The 13,309-nt window shown below is 38.5% G+C and overlaps 1 long non-coding RNA gene across 1 annotated transcript; it reads right to left on the bottom strand.

The window, feature by feature from the left end:
- Positions 1 to 219: 219 nt before the first annotated feature.
- On the bottom strand, positions 220 to 12,655 carry LOC138900564 (uncharacterized). The gene is made up of 2 exons (XR_011411662.1): positions 12,224 to 12,655; positions 220 to 532 (listed from the first exon to the last, which is right to left on the bottom strand). It is a non-coding gene; the product is annotated as an uncharacterized lncRNA (long non-coding RNA).
- Positions 12,656 to 13,309: the final 654 nt, after the last annotated feature.

Here is a 13,309-nt window from a genome sequence, read left to right as displayed (position 1 = left end):
TGTAGATTTATACAGATATTCTTATGAACTCATCTCTGAATTTTTGTCATTTTGCTTCATTTTTCTTTTCACATCTTTGGGCGTTGTGACAGAATCATTTATATTTTCCTGGCGCATCTGTCTCGCCCCGAACTCGAGGAGCGCGACCGACGTTCAATCGAATAAACCAAGTCGAGCAAGCTTACATTACATCAATCTCTCATCATAACTCATGCATGATTTATCAAAACATAATTAGATCATGACTTTCATATTGAATACATTTGGCTCAATGGCCCATAATTTTGTTTTTCTTTTCTTTTTCTCTCGTGATGGTTACATAACTTCATAAATATCTGTGAATATAAATGCATGACGAAACTCAAAACTTACGTACATGACCCACAATGTACATGGAGCTTCTATGACAATAGATACCTAAGTACATAAAACCAACTAGACTCGAATGCCCACTGGAATTGTAGCGGGCTCACCATAATCTGCTGCACAAAAGAACCCTACCAAAGATCCATATCATCATGTAGAAGTATACCTGCATCCATTAAAAGATGAATCGCCCCCGGCAAAAGGGATGTGAGTACATGTGAAATAGTACTCACATGTAAGGCAAACGGAACAACATATGAAATCATGGTAATTCAAATAAGAGTCATATGAACTATGAGTGGAATACATAATATAACGTAATTGAAACAACATGTTCAAACAAGGCCAATGAAAATGGCATGAAATGTCTGCGTTAATAATGCGTCTCACTAGACTGTCCATATCCCTCTCTTATCTTACACCTATACATTTCATAGACCGTCCTTAGTGTTCATATGTCATATTAAAGACTTATGTGTTTCATATACTATTAATAGGATTCACATATACCATACAATACACCCGTGTATTTCATAGATCGTTCACAGTGTTTACACAATACACAATGAAACGTGACTTCGAGTTTAGAATGTATTGTCGGACTTTCAGTTGATGACTATGGGGAATGAATTGACTTTTACATCTGGTGGACGAGTATGGGCTTTGGAGAGTTTACTGATTTTTGTGGTAGTTGTGCCTAGTGAAGTGTTGTTGAAAGATGTCGGTATGAAAATTCCACATGTGGGCTATCTCCTGCGAGCAGGTCAGCAAATGCGAGAGTTTGATGAAGCTTCTATGAAGAATTCTACTTGCTACCCGGTAAGAGATCGAATATGTGATTGTGGATGATGATTCGGAATGTTCATGAATCATGGTGGATAATGATTGAGCCTATGCATTTCGTTTGGGATGGTGGCTGCTGGACGGAGGAAGCTTGATTGTAGCAAATGGGAGTTTGCTGGAAATGAAGAGGTGTGAAACGTGACTTCGAGTTTAGAATGTATTGTCGGACTTTTAGTTGATGACTATGGGGAATGAACTGACTTTTACATCTGGCGGACGAGTATGGGATTCTGAGGGTTTACTGATTTTGTGGTAGTTGTGCCTAGTGAAGCGTTGTTGGAAGATGTCGGTATGGAAATTCCACATGTGGGCTATATCCTGCAAGCAGGTCAGTAGATGCGAGAGTTTGATGAAGCTTCTACGAAGAATTCTACTTGCTACCCGGTAAGAGATCGAATATGTGATTGTGGCTGATGATTCGGAATGTTTATGAAATGTTTAGCAAATGATTTTGAGAAATTTGGTGGGGGTAAAGGTGCAAGATCCTGGTAAATGAGAAGGAGGAATCTTTGCGAGTTCTAGATTTATGTAATTGTAGCTTAAAGCTAAGTGGGGGAGCCCCACCGTCTACGATTGGATCGCGTGGTTGTCTGCTTGTGCGATTTCTGATTATCGGTGCATTGGTGGATCAATTATGACTAAGAAAAGAAAATATCAGGGGTAATTCGAGCAATGAAATTGATAAGTGTGTGCTATATTTCGCCTTATCGATTCATGTGCAGGTTTTGGCAAGACTCATAGTTTATGCCTCTTGTGGATGTGATGTACAAGAAAATATAATTTATTCGATTGCTTCTTTGAGAGAGTGTTCATGTGCTAGCAGAGAGTTGGAGTTTGGTTATATTCGGGACTAGGTCAAAGAGTGGGTTCAAGAATTAAAGTGTAGTGCCTAAGGATTTCGGGTCCGTTGTGTGGTTAAGGATCGAGTTTTTGCAGTGGGTTATGAAAGGGTCTTGGAGTGTTCTATGTTATCATCGGGTCTACAGTGCAGTATGAGAGGAAAGGGAGAAATAGCTTTGGATTTGCGGAAGGTCTTATAGAATGGGTGTACCGGTTGGAGATGCTATTGTGCGCTTGGGAAGGGTATGATATGGTTCATGGGCATTGAGATGATGTGGTCTCGTGATTCGGGTCACTCGGGATGAGTGCGGATTGAGTTCGTTATGTTTTTGAATTGAGTTATTATTATTATTTCTAAGGTAGGTCAAGAGTGAATCGGAGGAAGTTGGGTCGGTTGATAATGGTTTGAATCAACGTGATTGAGTCAATGATCAGTTCCTTCGGCGTGTTAATGTTATACAGGTGATTTGTGGCAGTACGTGTGGGCTTGCCAGCCACCATAACATGATAGATTTGGGAGGTATTTGATTCAAATGGCCTTGTTATGTAAATGGATTCCGGAGGAGTTATGGCGGTTTAGATCATGACTTGAGGTTTGTATTTTTTGTGGTTTGGGAATTCAGTTGCGTGTTGCAATGATTCTTCTGAAATGAGTTAAGTGAAAGGTTTCTAGCCAATGAAGTGTTTATTCTAATAGTATTTTAAGGGTTATGATGAATTCTTGTACCCTCATATATCGGCTTGATAGGTGCAATGAACGACATGGGAACTAGAAGTTGAGGATCAAGGTTGCGGTTCGGTGTTGATAAGAATGTCACGAGCTCAGATGAGCATGGGAAGAATTCAGATGTTCAGAGTAAGCTGGAATTTTCTTTAGTGTCACCTGTTAAAGATATCCTGTGTAAGAAGCTTTGTATATTGATTTGCGGATTCTTGATTTGCTTTACAGAATTAGTACGGTTGGTGGTGTGGAGGTACAGACTTTGCTACCTAGTGAAGAAGGTCGTGGGAGCGTATCCCATGGGGAAATTTGTATAAGTGTGACATGTTAGTCACCTTATTGTTAAGGATTGAAACCAAGTATGGAGATTCTGGTATTGTCGCTAATGTGAGAGTTTATGCTTGAGAAACATTCTATTCCTTAGGTTGTGGATGGTGTGAGTTTGTTCTGTATTTGATGGTTATTCTTATGTGTCATGGATAGGGTTATTGTGGACCCTTGAAAGGTTATTAACCTAGTATGGTATGATCAGAATCAGCTTGAGGTCCGTTGGTGGGTCTAATATGAATGTGTTCTCTACATCAGATCAGATGTGTTTATTCGGCATATCATTCCTTACGGAGGAGCCTTCGGGCATTGTATGTTATTCCCGTCGTCAATTGTTCCATGTAAAACTCTATTGTGTCATGTGGGTTGTGAGACGACTTGATTATTTGCACATGTATTGTGATTCCGTGTAGCTTATGGTATTATCTGAGTAGGATGTCTCTCGAGATACAGGCCATTTATTGCACCTTAGTCGTTCTTGGGTTTTGTAGTGTATAGCGCTATCCGTCTCCCCAGGGTTATATTTTTTCACTTGGCGTGCTAGTGGTCAATATTTAGGTATTTCGTAGCTATGAGTATTATAGCCTGATGGGTATTTCCTTATTTACTTTTATGTGTGGATCGGGTGGCACGCCGCCACGGGTATATTATTTGAATCGGGTTCCACGTCGCAGCGGTATTATGTTGTTTAGATCAGGTTGTACACCGCAACGGTATCATGTGTTGATCGGGTTGCATGCCATAACAGTGAGATGTCGAGTACGATTCCTTATATCTATTCTTGTGTATTTTGTTCCTCGTTCTCTGAGAAAGGTTCATAGCATCTGTTAGACCGTTTTATTCGTTATGTGGGCTGGGTAGTTCTTTTCTAGAGTTCGTTCTTCCTTATGTGTCATATTCAAGTTGTAGCTTGTTAGCGTATTGATGGCATCATATGAAATCTTAGACAGTGTTTGAGATAGTTTATTTCCTGAGCAGCTTGTACTGGGTGAGACAAGGTTATTGGACCTATGATCATTGCGATCGGAGTCATATAGGGTATATTAAAGAGCAAATATCGTTATTCAATTCAGAATGAGGTAATGGCTCTTGTCAGGAGGAGAGACTCCATGATTTGTTGATTCGGCAGGTGGTTATTAGTTTTTACATATCTCTTTCGTCGTGACAGTATTGCGAGAGTTGGAACAGGACTCATATGCATTATGAGGTGTATTGCGGGCATCAGATTCGTGAAATTCCAGCTATTGTGGTCGGAGGATGTTATTATGGGCAACCGACTTATGTGGTGCATGGTGTGATTTTATCACAGGTGCATGATCATGTTTTGGTACAGTGTGTAGTGATTGATACGGTGTTCGAATGTTAGAATCAGGTCTTGTAGAGAAATTCGGAGATTAGAATTTCGTTCAAAGTCTTTTTGACTAAATAAAATGGAGGAGCTTCAGTCTGGCTCAAGCTAATGTGCTCAACTGGGTTGTGGTGGCATGTGTAGGCGCACGAGATGTTAAACAGTCATTTTGGACAACTTCGGAACAGCCTTGGCACGTTCGAGGACGAATGTATGTTTAAGTTGGGAAGAATATAACCACCCGACTGGTCGCTTTGAGCTCTAGTACGTCGTTCGGCGATTTGAGGCCTTGAGTAGCTTCACTTCATGTATTACGACTTGTACGTGTGGTCGGAATCGAATTTCGGGAAGTTCAGAGTTGATTCAGATGGAAAATTCTAATTTCGGAAGATTTAAGTTGGAAGAATAGACTAAGGTTTTGCTTTTAAGTAAACGACCTTGGGATCGGGATTTAAAGGTTCCAATATGTTCGTATGATGATTTCGGACTTGGGCATTTGTTCGGGTTGAGTATTGGGTCACCCGGGAGCATTTCAGCGCTTATTGTAGAAAGTTTGCATTTTGAAGGTTTTACAATTTTCTAAGTTTTGTTTGAGGTGGACTTTGGAGTTATCGATGACCGTTTGGGATTCCGAGCCTTAGAATAGGTTCGTGTCGTGATTTGTGACTTATACGTAAAGTTTGGCATCATTCAAGAATGTTTAAGTATGAATCAGACGCGTTCATCGAAGTTTGAATGTTTGAAAGTTTAATAAAAGGTTTCGATCGTCGATTCATAGTTTTGATGATGTTTGACCGCACCTGCGGTGGAGGCAGCGCAGAAGCGGGGGCGTAGATGCGCAACAAGCATCGCAGATGCGGCCGGCGACTGGGCCTGGGTTCTCGCAGGTGCGAGATCGAAGCCGAAGAAGCAGTCATCGCAGAAGAGACCAGGGGACCGCAGATGCGAGGCAGCGCTGGGCAGACATGATTTTCATATGGGATTTGGCCCATTTGCTTTCATTCTCTTTTGGCTTGGGCGATTTTTGGAGAGCTTCAAGGAGAGATTTTTATCAGCCATTGCAAGGTAAGTAATTCCCACATAATGTTAGTGAAATACATGGATTATATGTGGATTTAAACATCGAAATTAGTAGAAATTGTGAGATTTTGAGAGAAACCTAGAAATTGGTATTTTTGAATTTTTACCATTAAATTGGACATGAAATTAGGAATAAATTATATATTTGAGTTCATGTTGTTATAGGTAAATTTTATCTTCATACAATTTAGCAATCCGGGCACGTGAGCCCGAGGGTTGACTTTATTGACTTTTCGAGTGGGGCTGAAAATTGTTATAAATTATTAAATTGTAAGCATAAGAAAATATTTTGATTGAATTGCGCATTGTTTGACTAGTTTCGGATCGTTTGGCTTGAATTGATGAATTAGAGAGGCGTTGGAGTCGGATATGAAACTTCAGAGCAAGGTATGTCTCCTGTCTAACCTTATGAGGGGGAAACTACCCCTAGGTGATGTAATTGCTATGTGATACTAGTTGTGGGTACTACATACCCACGAGGTGACAAGAGTTTGTACGTAGCTAAAGCATGTTTATGTCCGGGTAGACTTAGGACCTTATCATGTAATAATTGAATTATTTGAACTCATTCTGCTGGCTTAATTATTTGAACTTATAATTGAAATTGATTTATAAATAAATATATGTATACTAGGCCGAGCCTTATCACCTTGAGTTGTTGGCTAGTTATTTGAGAAACGGTAAAGATTATATTCACTTTTGTGCTCATGTACTGTATTGTAAGCATGTCTCGTAACTCGATAACTTCCTTCCTTTCTTGTGGAGAGGGCCGAACGCCTCTGCAGTATAATAGATACATCTATGGTTTATGCCGCTCAACCCTCGGCAGTGTACATATTATTCTGGATCGGGCCGAACGACCTCAGCATAATCGTGTGTTATATCGCTGATAGTCCGAATATTCACGAGATTATCTTTCCACTGATACTCAACATTTTACATGGTGCTTCTTATCCGGTTCTTATTGGTACTTGATACACCTGAGCTAATGAAGTAGAATACAAGACCGAGAAATTCATACTTTAAAAGAAATATTTGGAAGATTAGGTAACTTACAAATTTATCCCATTATGGTTGTGTGCTTCACATCTGCTTATTGTTTTATTATATTGTTGGACCTCTAGTAAGTGTCGATGTCGACCCCTCGTAACGACTTCTCCGGGGTTATGCTAGATAGTTACTAGGTACGCATTGATTTATGTACTCATGCTGCATTTCTGCACTAAATGTGCAAGATCTGACAGGTTCATTTGGTGATCATCTTGGCGCGTAGGCGCTGTTGTTGAGGAGACTTTACGTGAGCTGCATTCTAGACTATGCATTGTAGTCCACATAGTCTCCATCGTACTATTTATTTTATCCTGTCTCATTTATATTCTAGACAAATGTTGTATTATTATTGTACTCCTTAGTAAATGCTCATGCACTTGTGATACCGGATTTTGGAATATACTAGTTGGTGCTTACGGTTCTGTATATTATCATTGCTTTTAATTTCTCTTACAAACTACAAATTATGTACATTCTCGTGGATTTTAAAATATAAATTTTATTTCTTGTTAAAACTTATGATTTTGAAAGTAATAAAATGAGTAATTAAATTGATCAATCATTATTGACTTGCTTGACGGAAGCGTTAGGCGCCATCACGACCTATAGTGAATTTTGGATCGTAACAGTAAACACATGAAGCCCCTTGCTCCACCCCTGTGAAAATATCAATTTAGGTTATACAGCGAGATTTTCGGGTCATATCATAACATATTCCATAAAATGATTTCCAAAATTCAAGCCAGATTATTAACATCTATGATGAATTTATCCATATATATATATATCTGATCAATAGTCGTTACCACACGAAAATCCTTTTTTGTGTGTGTAAATTTTATCCTTAGATTGTTACATTATCCAAAAGTTGTGGCCCCATTTGTTTTATTAAGATTATATATATATATATATATATATATATATATATATCTATATCTATATTATTATAGAAGCACATGAATGTTTCACGTTAAATATTTAACAACAAAAATATCCCCAAAATATTGATCGACTATTATGCCTTTACAAGGCTAAATTCATTCAAAGAGATAATCCATATTGGATTAATTTCACCAAATATTTCGAACTCCAGATTCAACTAAACTTCTTCCTACTTGAATTTGGGTTAATTCCTTATCAATTTGAAACCGTTCCGAATTCAAGTTGCAACTGTTTCCACTCTAATTTCTCCGCTTCTCTTTCTTTGACTATTAAAGTTTATATAACATATTAACTTTTATTTTATTTAATATAAATTTAATTTTGAATTATTGGTAGGTAGTTGTAACGATCCGACCGGTTGTTTTGAGCTCTAGCGCGTCGTTCAGCGGTTTGAGGCCATGAGCAGCTTCACTTCAGGTATTATGACTTGTACGCATGGTCGGAATTTAATTTCGAGAAGTTCGGAGGTGATTTGGAAAAACAATTCTAATTTCGGAAGCCTTAAGTTGGAGGAATTGACTAAAGTGTAATTTTTGAGTAAACGACCTCAGAATCGGGATTTGAAGGTTCCAACAGGTTCGTATGATGATTTTGGACTTGGGCGTATGTCCAGATCGGGTTTTGGATGACTCGGGAGCGTTTCGACACCTATTATGGAAGTTGGAATTTTAGAAGAATTTCATAAGTTTGAGTTAGAAGTGCATTTCAATATTATCAACGTATGTTTGGGATTCCAAGTGTGGGAATAGATCCGTATGATGATTCTAATATTGGGAGCGCGTCCGGATATGGATTTGGAGGTCCGTAGGTCATTTCGAGGTCATTTGGCGAAAGTTGAAAATTTGAAGATTTTTGAGAAGTTTGACTGGGAGTGAAATTTTAGATATCGGGGTCGGATTCCGATTCCGGAAGTTCGAATAGGTGCGTAATGCCAATTATGACATGTATGCAAAATTTGAGGTCAATCGGACGTGATTTGATAGGTTTCTGCATCGAAGGTAGAAGTTTCAAATTTTAAAGTTCATTAAGTTTGAATTGAAGGGTGATTCGTAGTTTCAATGTTGTTTTGCGTGAGTTGAGGCCTCGACTATATTCGTAATGTGTTTTGGGACGTGTTTGTATATTTGGTTGAGGTCCCGAGGGTCTCGGGTGAATTCCGGATCGTAAACGGATCGAGTTTGGGCTTGGAGGAGTGCTGAAGTATCTGTCTTCTTATGTAACCGCACTTGCGAGGTTTTAGCCGCAGGTGCGGAGAGGCAAAAGCGGCCAGAAGGTCGCAGAAACGAAAAGGGTGTGGGGGACTGGCAGTCCGCTGGTCCGGACGTTTTGGCGTAGGAGCGAATGCGCATGTGCGGGGGACTTAGCACAGAAGCGGGCTGGGCAGCTGGGGGACCTCCGCAGAAGCGGAACTTTTTGCCGCACATACGGAACCGCAGAAGAGGCCCAGTGAGCGCAAGTGCGAAGGTCGCCTGGGCAGAATACATAAGTTAGCCAAATCGGGTTTTGGCTCATTTCACCTCTTTTCTCTCATTGGAGCTAGCCTTGGGGGCGATTTTGGAGTGCGATTTTGTCATCCTTCATGAGGTAAGTTATCCCCACCTATTTTGAGTTAAATACATGGTTTTTATATGGATTCAAGCATGAAAATTGGTAGAAATTGTGGGATTTTTGATAGAAAACCTAGAATTGGTATTTTTGGATTTTGACCATGAATTTGGGCATGAAATTGAAAATAAATTATATATTTGAGTTCGTGAGGTTATGGGTACTGGTTATCTTCGAAAATTTTCGAAATTCGGACACGTGGGCCCGAGGGTAGTTTAATCAACTTTTCGAACAAAGTTGAAAATTGGATTATAACGAGTATTAGAGTATATATATTTATGGATTTACTCATTTATTGACTGGTTTTGGGAGTGTTGGGCATCGATTTGAGTTTTTGGAAAGGCTTGGGAGCCGGCTATGGAACTCCGGAGCGAGGTAAATCTCCTGTCTAATTCTGTGAGGGGGAAATTACCCCTAGGTGTTGTATATTAATGTGTGCTTCTATTTGCGCGGGGAGGGGGGAGGGGAGGGCTACGTACGCGCGAGATGACGAAAGTCCATACGTAGCTACTAATTATGCCTTTGTTCGGGTAGTTTTTGGTTTACACCATACTTTGTTGATACTGTTATTTGATTTTGTTTATTGTTTACCTTGAAAGGAATTGAGATTGAGTATGCTTATTAAATGCCTTGAAAAGAGTTGAAATTGAGAATTTTGGGACTTGAAAGATTTCATTTGAATTTCGTATTTTGAAAAGAATTAAAGAATATCATGATAATAATAATTTGAGAAATCTATGTGCAACCACGTAGCAAATATATTCCGCGAGCGGGGTAAATTTCTACTACTCTCATGGGAGCGGGCCATTCGCCTATGCAAGATTATGTATTTCACTCGTATGGGATCGGGCCGTTCGCCTCGGCAGGAATTTATGTACCACACTCTCATGGGAGCGAGTCGTTCGCCTCGCAGTTTAATAGATGTATCTATGGTTCGGGCCGTTCAACTCTCGGTAGTGCACAATTTAATATTTATGTTGGATCGGGCCGTATGCCTCGGCATTTCTATAGAATATCCTCATGGAATCGTGCATAATATTTGGCAAGAAACCAGGGTATATGTAAAATTTCCCCTGATTCGAATTATAATAACCTATTTGGTGAGATCCATTACACACACATATATGCTCCGGTTGAGGAGGAATTTGCTAATTAAGAGCTTGAGTTTATTGTAAGGAGGATAAATTTACCACATATTTACACTTGTTTGTTTCATTTATTTATTTTGCCTCATATTTGCCCACCTCCTTATTATACCTGATATTATTGGACCACTAGTGAGTGTCGATGTCGACCCCTAGTCACTACTTCTCCGTGGTTAGGCTAGATACTTACTGGGTACACGTGGATTTACGTACTCATACTACACTTGCTGCACATTTTTGTTCAGGTACTTTTATGTCCGGTGGTCCTTTGAGCACGGAGGCACGGATGATGCGGGGACTTGCCTCGAGCTGCATTTCAGGTTACAATCCGCAGCCAGCAGAGTCTCCTTCAGAGTTATTTGTATTTTTCCTGTCTAAGTTATATTCCTGACAGATATTGTACTTTATTTTTACTTCTTAGTCGATGCCCGTGCACTTGTGACACCGAGTTTTAGGGTGATTATGGGTTGTTCTGTATTGAAATTGTTAAAAATATTATTGTTTACTCTATAAATTCCATCTTATACTATTTAATGGGAGGAAACTATGATTTTAAAATATTAAAATGAGAAACAAATTAAGTATGTATTATTGGTTTGCCTGACAGCGGTGTCCGGTGCCATCACGACCTTTAATGGATTTTGGGTCGTGATAGTTGTCACACCTCCTTTTTCCCGATAGGGGGTAGGGGATAGGGAGTTTTTCCAATTAAAGAGACATTAATCGAAATGAGATTATTTTATTTATTCAGAGTCGCCACTTGGAATAATTTATGGTGTCCCAAGTCACTGATTTATTTTAGAATCCCAAATCGAGGAAAATTGACTCTTATTAATGGTCTGCGAACACAGAAGACCGGGTAAGGAATTATGTTAACCTGGGAAAAAGGTGTGAGGCACTCCCGAGTTCCGTGATTTTAGCACGGTCGCTTAACAATTAATACTTGGCATAATTATCTGATTTATTACATGTTTTAAACCTATTGTGCATTTTTGTCTTTTACCGCTTTTTAATATTTATGAAATTTATTTGAACAAGTCGCGATATCGCGCACTCATTTGTTTTAGTACACATTGCGAATCGCGCCACGTGAAACGCACCCGCGATTTACAACATGTTAATTTTTTATTATTGTTTGAAGTTATGGTCGAGTCACGTGAAACGCACACTCGAGTTGGGGTTTAGGTATCGTGACCATGCCACGGGAACCGTACCCATGACCACGATGATTTATTAATCGTGCCTAAAGCAAGCTACGATGTTCATGGTTGTTCATTTCCTAAATTTGAGATTATTGCAAGGCCATGAATTATGGAGTAGTTACAGAAAAGTGTAATAAATTAGTTATGGAAGAGTGGACTAGTAGAATTCTTTTGGCTTGTTCATCACTTTTAGTATTTTTAAATCACTCAATTTATTCAAAGGAAATTACGTACATAAATGAAACAATATATCAAATCAGAACTTTGAACGTTCAATTACAGTTATTCGAGAATCATGAGCCAAAGTAGCTAAAATACTAGATTGGGATCGCATTCAATAGCGTGGCATATTGTCAAACATCTGTTTACCAAATTATAGTCCGCAACATCTTATATATTAACATTCAAACTTTGCCACAATAATCCTTTTTATAACGGGTGAGTATTTCCATAATCCAACTTCAATTAAACAAATAGCATTATTAAGTGATAATCCTAATCATTGAAATGAAGTTCTGCCACTCAAACTTAAATAAAAAAATGTAAAGAAATTCTGTGAGGGCACGCCCAGCACCACAACATTTGAAGAGATTCAACTTAAATATTCAGATTTAAAAACTTAACAAAGCAATTAAATGACAAAGATCTAGTAGCCAATCACAATGAATACACCAAAATTAGACATGGATTCAACAAACTATTTAGGCATTCATTCATACATAGTTGAGAATTACAGAGGAAATAATTAACATACCTAACAGCAGGAACAAAAGGCAGCAGAATAAGACCGATAAAGTTTAAAGCTCCTACGCACAGCTACAACAGGATGAAAATAACCGAAATATAGCAGCTCTTCAACTCGGACCAGCTTTAGAAGTCTCAGAGAATATGTACCAGCTGAAAGAAATTAAAAATCAGCTTTGAACCTTTTCTTTCTGATTTAGCGTTCTTCTATTGAGAGGAGTTAGGGGAGTAGGCGGCTGATGGCTTGTTTTCTCTTGGGTTTGGACGAGACAGCAATAGAGGGAAAGGGAAGAGAGAGGGGGGAACAGGGGAACGAGCAGCAGTCACCGGTGGCTGCTGACTCGCCGGATTCCGGCGCTTGGCAAAGAGAAAGGTGATTTGAGAGAGAGACGAGGGGTGCGGCTGCTAGTTTCCAAAATCGGGAAAAGGGTTCCGTCGTTCTTCTTTTAGGGTACGGGAAAATGGGTGTTTTAAAGAGAAGACGGATCCGGTTAGGCCAATCGGGTCATGAAAATTGGGCTTCTAAAGAGATGAGCTTGAAAATATTGTAAAAATTAATCACTTTGGACTCAAATTTTAATTAAAACCAAATTGTGTGGCTAAACTATTACATATATTTTACTCACTAATTGTCTAATGACCTAATTAAATAACTAACCTAAGAATGCATTTTTGTTTTGTTAGATATTTATATAATGCATTTAACAATGTAATTAAATCCTAAAATGCAAATTAAAATCTAAAATGCTATGAAATTAAGATTTGAACATTTTTATGATTTACGGTATTCCTAACATGCATAAACAATGCGAATAAATGCAAAATAAATAAAGAAAAACTTCTAAAATTCATAAAAATAATTAAAATTATTTTTTGGATTATTTTTAGAAGTAATTTTCTATGTGGGGCAAAAATTAGGTGCTCACAATAGTAGTTGTGTAAAATTTCTGTGATCATGCATTATTTGATTCGTAATAATTGTGTGGTAACCTTTTTGTATACTTTATTTATGTTCTACATAATTGGGTTAAAAATTTAGCATTTTAATTTACAATTTTTCTTATTATTATAAAAGCACAATATAAAAAACACTTGA

The sequence above is a fragment of the Nicotiana tomentosiformis genome, chromosome 10, assembly GCF_000390325.3.
Source record: "Nicotiana tomentosiformis chromosome 10, ASM39032v3, whole genome shotgun sequence".
Taxonomy (NCBI): domain Eukaryota; kingdom Viridiplantae; phylum Streptophyta; class Magnoliopsida; order Solanales; family Solanaceae; genus Nicotiana; species Nicotiana tomentosiformis.
The sequence above is the reverse complement of the archived record's forward strand: the minus strand, read 5'-3'. Positions and strand labels throughout refer to the sequence as shown.